The sequence below is a fragment of the Rattus norvegicus genome, chromosome 8 (assembly GCF_036323735.1).
Source record: "Rattus norvegicus strain BN/NHsdMcwi chromosome 8, GRCr8, whole genome shotgun sequence".
Classification (NCBI taxonomy): Eukaryota; Metazoa; Chordata; class Mammalia; order Rodentia; family Muridae; genus Rattus; species Rattus norvegicus.
The window spans coordinates 112,455,992-112,465,858 of NC_086026.1; the positions used below are offsets into that span (position 1 = coordinate 112,455,992).

At 48.4% G+C, this 9,867-nt stretch overlaps 1 long non-coding RNA gene across 4 annotated transcripts in view; it reads right to left on the minus strand.

The window, feature by feature from the left end:
• Nucleotides 1-1,741: 1,741 nt before the first annotated feature.
• The window catches only part of LOC102549824 (uncharacterized), a 9,751-nt gene continuing 1,625 nt past the window's right edge, over nucleotides 1,742-9,867 (minus strand). For 3 of the 4 annotated variants that reach the window (XR_005488427.1, XR_005488425.1, XR_005488424.1), the window contains one exon: nucleotides 1,742-9,867. This exon is cut by the window's right edge. This is a non-coding gene — a long non-coding RNA (uncharacterized LOC102549824). The other variant, XR_005488426.1, reaches the window with a different exon arrangement.

The following is a 9,867-nucleotide window of genomic DNA, read 5'->3' on the forward strand; positions in this document are numbered from 1 at the left end:
ATTAAGGCAGGACAGGACCTAGAGTGTCCTCCTTGACACCACAAGCTTGTGGGATTCCTAGTGATGATTTCCATTCCAAAACTGTGCACAGAAACTGCACAGGGGATTGCTTCTTTCTCCTCTTCCTCCTCCTCCTCCTCCTCCTGCTCCTCCTCTTCTTCCTCCCCTCCTCTTCCCCTTCCTCCCCTCCTCTTCCTCCTTCTCCTCTTCTTCCTCCTCCTTACCCATCTCTTCCTCTTCTCCTTCCTCCTTTTCTTCCCATTCTTTTTTTAACAAAGCCTATTATGTTTGCTTCATTATAAAACAATATACTTCTAAAATTCAAAAGATATGGAAAAATGAAATTATACAAGAGCACGTGTTCACTAAATGCAATTATAATCTCTATAAATATTTCACTGTGTCTTCTAATCTTTCTTACATTGCCTGTAATAGCATGTGTGTGGTAGGTATACACCTGTATTCACGTGCACATGGATGTGTGAAGGCCAGAGGTCAATGTTAGGTGTCTTCAATCACTCTCTACCTTAGTGTTTGAGATAGGTTCTCTTGTTGAAGCCAGAGCTCACCAATTCAGCTAGGCTGGCCGGTGAGCTCCAGAGCTGTCTGTCTCTGCCTCCTCACCAGTACTGGGATTACACACACACACACACACACACACACACACACACACCATAACACACACACCATAACACACACACCATAACACACATATACACACACACCACAACACACACACACACCACAACACACATAAACACATACACACATACATACCACAACACACACACCATAACACACACACACACCACAACACACACACCATAACACACACACACCATAACACACACACCACAACACACATATATACCACAACACACATATACACACACACACCCATAACACACATTCACACACACACCACAACACACATATACACATACATACATACACACCACACCACACACACACCATAACACACACATATACACACACACCACAACACACACACACACACACACACACACACAGAGCTGCATCCTCCTGTAACAGCATTTGAAATCACAAATGACACATATTATATATAAGATATATAATTTAAAAAATTTAAATCACATTTATTTATTTTTATTACACGTGTATGTGTGTGAGTGTGTGTGTGTGTGTGTGTGTGTTAGTGTGTGTGCGTGCGTGGTTTGGGGGCAACTTGAGGAAATTGTTCTCTCCGTCTATCATGTGGCTCCTGTGGTCTTCCAGCTTGCTGGCTAACACCTTTGCACACTGAGCCATTTGCCCACCCAAGTTGGCCTTTTTATTTGACGTCATGATATAGACGATTTCTTTGTTATTATAACTTTTCGTGATGACATTTAGTCCCGCAGATAGACCATGGAGCTGTATCTCTGACCGCTGTGGATCCCCGCTTCACCAGGGATTAAAAAGGCTTGCCTCAGCCTTACGACCACTCAGTTGTGTGTACTTGAATTCAGCAGGGTCTAGTGGCTTTAAAATGTATGAGACCAGAGAGACAATGGCTGACTCAGAAGACCTGAGAGCCAGGTCACACTGACCTCTGTATGGGACTAGCCAGCCCTTGGCCTCTCTTCTTTGAAATGAGATCAACAACCTGCCTCACAGAGTAGCTGCCAGGCAAGTGAGGTACCAGCTCGGCCCGAATCTTGGTTTATTGGACTCACCAGAACCTTCAGGAGTCAGCAACAGGAAATGCAGCACAACAAACTTAAATCATAAAGAGAATTTATTAGCTCTCAGAATTGCAAAGTCCAGATGGAGTGACCAAGAGGGACACAGAGCCTGGAGGATACGGCCACTGGCCTCAGTCATCGTGGTTCCACCTGCCTAGCTTTCTCTTCACTCCTTCCTAGAGAACTTTCTTTCCAGTACTCCCCAGACCTTCACGCTGAGGATAGTAGCCCTACTCCCCAAGAGAAACATATTGGCCTGTCTGCTTCAGCAGAGGCCTGGGTACCTAGGACTGGCCTACATCCTCCTGCCTCGGTGGGTGTCTACGCACTTATCCTTCCTAACCTGTGAGTGTTTGAGGGTGGTGGTCCCAAGAAGGGTCAGGCAGTGCTCTCATCAAGAGAGAGGCAGACTTGGGCTGGGGCAAACAGCAACTATATCCTTCATAGAGTACCAATTCCACTGTGGTCAGAAGGAAGTTCTCAGAGCTAGGAGCCCAGCATCCCCTGTGGGTTCGACACTCACATTGTGAGATGTTCAGAATCTTCCCTGGCCACTCTCATCCTCTGCCAGCTCTGTGCTAATACAGCAAGCATTTTCTCTCAAATGCCCAATGCAGAGAACCACACCCTCTGTCCCTGTGACCATGAACTGGGAGGAGGCTGGCCTTCAGTGACCTCATCAGGTGACTCACCCCACCTTCACAGATATGGTCAAAGGTGTATTACAAGTCCTAAGCCCAGGTGAAGTGTCCTGAAACAGGAAGAGGTTGGAGCTCTGAGATGGGGCTGGAAACCCCTGTTCCGTCCCAACACCCAGGCTTTATCTGTGTTCAGCAGGGAACAAAGATGTGCAGGAAGTATGTGCTTGAGAGGCCAGGAGAAGCAGGTGCTTATTGGATCCATCCAGCTGGGTGTTCTGCAATGGTGTCCTGATGTCTGTTCTTGTGCGTACTTGTTCCCTATCCTAAATCTCACAAGCCACCTGGCAGGGAGTCAACCCAAGCACAGTCGGTAGTGAGGGTGTAGAGTACCAAAACAGGGTACCCATCCCTTCAGAGGCGAGAAAATCAGGGCTCACCACTAAGGGGCTAGGACCGGGGCAAGGATCCTGAAGGAGGGGAAGGTGGGACAGGGAGATCAAGGCCCTTCCAGGAATGGAGGACACCACAGATAGAGGGGAAAGAGACTGTGGACGCTGAGGAAAGACTGAGGAACAGAATTCTGAGGAGAGAGGGGCCCACCTAGACCCAGAGCCAGGGTACAGGGTACAGGGTACAGGGTACATGGCACAGGCAGGACACCTGGTACAGAGAGGTCAGGTGCTGATCTAGGTGTTTGTGGGAAATCTAGGAAGTAGGCAAGGATCCTCAGGCCTCCTCATGAGGACTTCTAGGCTTGACTTTGTGGTGGGAAAGTACAAAGACACAGAGCAGGAGGGGAAGGCAGGCATTCTGAGAGAACTGAGGAAGCCTGTTGTCACAGAGTGCTCTCTCCTTTCTCTGTCTGTCTTGTCTGTCTGTCTGTCTGTCTCTCTCTTTCTCTCGTGTGTGTGTGTGTGTGTGTGTGTGTGTGTGTGTGTGTGTGTACACCCTGCGCATGTCTGTGTACATACTGCAAGTAAGACTCACCCTAGGATCCCTGGAGGAAGGATGGAATTTGAGGTTGGTGCAGAGACCCCCCAAGCTCTCCACATAAACTTGGAGGGAGATTATGCCAGCTCTGGAGAGCTCCTGGGCCTGGAACTATATCCTTCATGGGTCTGGGAGGAAGCTAAGCCAGCTGTGGAGAGGACTTGGGCCCAGGCAAGGCAAAAAATCAACAAACAAAACAAGTTCACTACATCCAGGGAGGGAACAAGAGGACAGCACCTGCCTAGAAGAAAGCCACAGCTCCAGCAATGGTGATCTGTGAGTCCAGCTGCAGGAGGAAGTTAAGTGACTTGCCTGGAGACACACAGGACGGAGTCAAGAAGGTAGCCCTGCTTTGGATCACAAAGCCCAGCACTTTGCGTGTGCAGGTGAATAATCCAACCATGTGAGGTCCGGGGGGCTGAGGGGAGGGAGAGTCCGTCTTCAAAGCAGCTTCACTTGTGGCACTCTCGGTCAGCTTCTGAGCTGCAGAGCTTCCGGTGGAAGGTTAGGGACAAGGAGGACCTGAGAGGATTCACTGGGAGGTCTTCCACAGCTGGTGTGGTCAGGTCACACACCCCATCCCACCCCACCCCACCCCACCCTGGAATGCTACCCTTGCACTATGGAGGCCAGAAAGATGTCACCCTAGGAAGAAGGGACCTACGTGATGGAAATACAGCAGGGGAGGTGACCTTAAATAGAGAGAAAGATCCCCAGCTGAGTTCGTGCTGACTGAACTTAGCAAGTCACTGCTGGTCCTCAGTCTTAAGGCAAAGGGCTTGGGGAAAAAATATTATTTATACATGAGCACATTACAGAAATTTCCGCCATTCAAACCCAGCAGATGGTTGAATAACTCATGGTTGCCGGCACAGTCATTCATGAGATCGGGAAGAAAAGCCCCTATCATGTGTAACACTGCACATAGTAAAGATGATTGATACACTGCAAACTCTTGTTACTGGCTTTAGGTAACAATCATATTGGGAAAGAATTAGGAAAAGCACAAAATTCAGCCCAATCTAATCTGCGGAGTGATGGGAATTCAACAAAAATACAACCTTCGTGGCTGAGTTAGAACACTGTAGACTGTTTTTTGAAGACTATTGGGTACAGATCAGCAAGCATGTTAGAGACAAGAACCATGGCAGAGACCAACTGTGGCTCTCTATCCACTCAGCAGCCTTGAGACAGCAAGACCCGTGGCTCTTCAGGTCCCTCTGTGGAGGACTGAGAGAGCACCAAATGCTTGCTGAATGTGTGCCTGCAGAGTTGACCCCTCTACTTACAGGAGTGACAATGAACCCGCCATAGCATGGGCTGGGGCTATGACCTGATCATGAATGGGTGGAGTGTAGATAGGGCAGGCTGGACCCCCTTCTCCAAGGAAGCACTATCGAAAGAGTGGGCATGGGAGGTGTGGGAGAGGCCTGTAGGAGTTTCTCCTTTCTTTGCACTGGCTAAGACCAGAAGCTAACACAACAGAAAAAGTCCTAGCACATCCTGAAAAAGTCATCATGAGTGGTCACTATCCTGGGCATGCATGCCAGGCCTGGTACATCCCGGACAAAATGGAGAGCAGCAGGGAGAATGAAACTCTGGTGCTGTAATACACCTCACTTGTTACACTGCATTTTCTTAGGGGAGGGGAGGCTAGAGCGTGTCTGAGAGCTGAGAGGGAGAGACAATGGCAGGTAGAAGGGCCCCAAGGACACCCATGCTGGAGGGCCAGAATCCCAGGACAGGGAAGAGCAAAACAGTGGTCTTGTAGTTGGACCTACAGGACCCACCAGTGGCTACAGCTTTTCTTGGGCTTTTGTTTAAGGAGAATGGACCAGATTGGTTCCTTAAGTTCTCCTTAAGGAGAACCTACCAGCCTTCTTTTTTAGGAGAAGGGAATGATTTCTAAGGGGCAGAGATGGATGAGGCATTCCTCCATGGGCTCTGGGCTTGGCTAGCCTTACAGTTGTGGCTCTCAGACTCTGTGCAAGAGTCCCCATGTGCTTAGACTCTATAACTTTCTGTCTGGGCTCTGCCACTTAGTAGCTGTGTGACTGACCAAGTTATTGTACTTCTCTGTGCCTTAGTTTTTCTTTCTTTCTTTCTTCCTTTCTTTCTTTCTTTCTTTCTTTCTTTCTTTCTTTCTTTCTTTCTTTCTTTCTTTCCTTCTTTCTTTCTTTTTAAAAAAAGATTTGTTGTTCATTATGTGTATGTACGTGTGTCTGTGTGAGGGTATGTGCGTGTACGTGCAGTTGCTCGAGGCAGCCAGAAGAGGGTACTAGACCCCCCCCCACTGTAGTTACAGGCAGCTGTGAGTCATCTGACATGGGTGCTGGGAACTGAACTCTAGTCCTCTGCAAAAGCTGTACTCACGCTTAATCACTGAACCATCTCTCTAGGATTCTTTCATTGGATTATTTAGAGTATTAAATGAATTCCCATCGTTAGAAGTATGTGTTAAATAAAGATATAAAATTGGGTAGGGTATCGCCTCATGAATTGTTGGCCGGGAAGGACCGAAGGGCTCTCAAAACAATTCAGGCCACAGCCATTGCTCTGAATGGCCCACTAGAACTAGTTGATAAAGACCATATTGCTGAAGGTGTCTTACACTTCAGTTGCAGGATATAGCGACATCAATCTGAACCTGAACTAGGAGCGTCTTACTGCCGGCTGGTCTCTGAGTGCTCAAAGGCTCTAAGTGCCGTACAGGCACTGGAGAAGGAATGCCATCAATGGTCCTATTCTAGTGCGAACCCCGAGAGTTACACCACCAAGCAGTAGTGGTGTGACTGTCGTGGCCAACCAACCACTTTCTTTTTTTCGGAGCTGAGGACCGAACCCAGGGCCTTGCGTTTGCTAGGCAAGCGCTCTACCACTGAGCTAAATCCCCAACCCCAACCAACCACTTTCTTATTGGCTTGTAGACCTGCTTCGCAGGAGGAATCCAGACCAGGTACTGTAAACCTGGTCAAAAACCCACGGCTAAGGAGATCATAGGCCTTAGAGGGAGAACCTGTTACTTTTGTTTTGCTAGATGGACATGGTGTCAAAGTGCCTTTTAAATACTGTTTTTACCATACATCAGTACTTGGCCTTGGTTAGAGAAGCATCCTCAGTGAGTGGAGAGACTCAGATGGCTAAGTGACCATTGAGCACAAAGCACTAGACAGGACAGCCCAAGGGCGAGAAGGAGTACCATAAATGCTGTCTTCTGGACAGGACATGGCTTTTGCATCATGAACTCACAACATTCCATCATGGACAAGGGAGGGGCTCACAAGGTCCCACCCCTCCCTGAGGAACCACAGGCAATTAATGGTTGCTGAGGCAGAGAGAGTCACAGTCCTCAGTGGGCTAGCTACTGGAAGGTTGTTCTTGCTCGAGTAAATAACTCCCCACCCATGCTCGTGCGGGTAGCCCTAATTAAATTCAGTGGGTCACAAGGAAACAAAACAAAAACAAATTAGCAACAGCAGAGAGAAAAATATGAAAGTAGGAGGGGGTTGCTGGGAGCATGAAAGGGTTTAGTGAGAGAGGAGAGGGAAGAGAGGATACTGGGAGGTGGGGAGATGTGGCCAAAGTAAGTGTGTGTGTGTGTGTGTGTCACTGTGAGAGAACAAATAAAAAGTAGTTAAGATAGTAAAACATATACAAGAAAGACTTTTGCCTTTAGTCATCACACAATTTGACCCAATTGTGACCGGTGAGTAAAAAAAAATCAGGAACACCGTGCGTTTACACTTTCTCTATCCTGGGTTCTCCTGCACCCACAGAATCTGGCCTTCAACCATATCATCCGCTGGAGACACCCTTGCTTGGGTCCTCAGTGCAGGACCTGGTCAGCTCAGTAGCTGCCCCTTAGGTCATACCTTGTTCACAGCATGGTCGGTCTTCAGTCTTCCTCTTTGAACATGACCTCTGGTCTCTACCGGCAACTCTCTCCCCTGGCCTACCTTCCTCCGCTCTGGTTCTATTTCTTGGGCAGATGTTGCTGCATTCGTTTCTGGATGTCCTTCTCCTCACACTCTCACTGGGAGACATCCTCCTTCCCGGAGGGCTGGCGTACCTCCACCCACCCTTTTCTTGACTTCTGTGTCTATCCTGGGCAATGAGTCAGCATAGCCACCTACCAGCTGCCCACTTTCAAAAGTATTTATTTTAATTTAAAAGAAATATAATATCATGTTCTCCTGTTCTTCTATTCCCTCTAACGCTTCCTCTGGTCCCTCTCAAACTCATGGCACACACACACACACACACACACACACACACACACACACACACACATACAATGTAAATAGATAAATGTAAACCCAACCGGTTCAGTCCATTTGATGTTACTCGTATGTATATGATTTCAAGGCTGACCACTTGGCATTGGGTAGCCAAGTGTAAGGCTCCTCCTTGGGGAAGACTTTTTTCTCCGAATTCCTTAGCTGCCTGTAGTTCTTTGCCTATGGGTGGGGCCTGTGAGATTTCCTCTTTCTCTGTTAGGACATCTGCTGCTGCTGTCATCCTCAAGCAGGTCTTGTTTAGACACTGATAATGTTGAGTATCAAGAGAGATGCTTCCCTTTTGTTTCTAGGAGACAGTCTCACAGCTGACTTCCTGGTCCTTTGGCTCTTAGAATGAAGCCCTCCGCCACATCTTCCAGAATGTTCCAGGAGTCTTCAGTGACACAGTTGGGATGCACATGTGTCACCTGGGACTTAACAGCCACGATCGCTTGCCCTCTGTGCTTTGACCAGTGGTGGTTTTCTGGAATGGTGTCCATCTGTTGCACAGAAGAGTTATCTGGTGAGAGACGGGAGCTACAATCATCTGTGGGCATAAGGATAAATACTTAGACTCCGGCTGCCCATCTTTACCTGTATGTAGTTCAAACTGGGTGAACTCAAAGTGAATCCTTAGGACACCACTGGCTTTCCCCATGGCTGCTAGTCCTTCTGGGTCCTCTCTGCTGGGGATGAATGTGGCAAGCACTGTGTGTGTGAGAGGAGTGGTGGGACTCCTCACTGACGTGTGTACCACAGGCACATGAGTGCCGTCTCCTGAATTTTTTCTCCCTACCTCTTGCACAGTCCAAGTTCATATCTCTGCTCCTGGAACTCTTTCTGGATCTCGCCCCTTTCCTCTCTCATCTGGTTGCCAGATGGGCTTATGGGGAATGCAGATCAGCTCAGAGCCCCTGCTACTCAGAAGTCTTCAGTGGCTGTCCCTGTGCTCTGGGGATAAGGCCTCCATTCTTTGTACGACACTTGGTTTTCCAGTCTCTCCCCAGCCTCATGTATCCCTGCTGTCCCTGGTTTTGTACTCCAGTCAGAATGCTTCATCATCCTTATTCTTGGGGTGTCACTTGATAGTTAATAGGATTCCCTGCTGTCCTGTGTGTATTGGGCCTCTCCCCTGCGTGTTCACAGCTCCTGTACACAGTCACTCTGTAACATGGCTGAAGCCTTCTCTCTGCTCTCCCCACAGAGACAGGATGGCTTAGCAGCCAGGGCCTGCCACTATGCTCTAGAACTGGGCTTTTGTGTTTTTTAGCACCAGAAACTATTTCCTGAAACCAAGGGATGGAAAGTCCAGCGGAGAGATCCTGGTGATGCTCTTCGATATGACATCCTTCTCTTCTTTTCCCTGACAGAACTTCAATTTTACTGCAGATGGTAGCATTTGCTTGAAGCTTATTTCCTAATGTCCTTTGTAGGGGGTTACTCTGTGGTCCAGCCAACAAGACTTAAGGCAAAGTCCGTGTGCGAGAAGTTGCTTCTCTGCTGTGACCTTGGCCCTTTCCTGTTTCCTGTCTTCTACTTCTTTCCTGAAGTAAAAAGAAGAGGCTGGAGGAGGAGCAGCCATCTTGTGAGCATGAGCTAGCTCTAGTCATGGTAGCCACACAAGGGACCCTGAGGGCATCAGGTCAGGACTCTAACTACCAGCCAGTCTCTTACAACAGACTGTTGAGTCCAAAAGGAACTCCATTTCCCCAAATCCTGGTGGTCAGACAAAAGCCGGTTCCCTGTAGTTTCAGCTACACTCCCTCTTTTTGACACCCCCCATCTCACTCCCTTTGTCTTCCCCCTCCCTCCTTCCCTCACCTCCCCCTCCTGCCATTCCCTCTCCTGCCCCTCCCCCTCTCTAGGTTTCTCTGTCTCTCTCCTCTGCCTCTGCTTCTGTCATGACCAGGTCTGGGCTGCTGGTCCATATTCATTCTACTAATTTCTCTGCCTTGGACCCTTCCAGATGCCTCTGGCTGCTCTCTCCTTCACATCTACAACAAAAACCTTCCCCTTAACCATACCGTGGGAGTATTCTTGTCATCGGTTCATACACAGACAAATAAGTCCCATTGAAGTCACTGTGTTCAGACTGCACTGCATTTAGCTGATAGCATTTCTGAATAAACATTTCCTTTGGAGGTGACACACTGGCCCTGATACCAGGCAGAGGGCAAAGTTAAAGGAGCAAGCAGGACAGTCTCTACAACAAGAGAGGTAGATTCTCCCGGGGAGTCTACCAGAAGAGCCCCA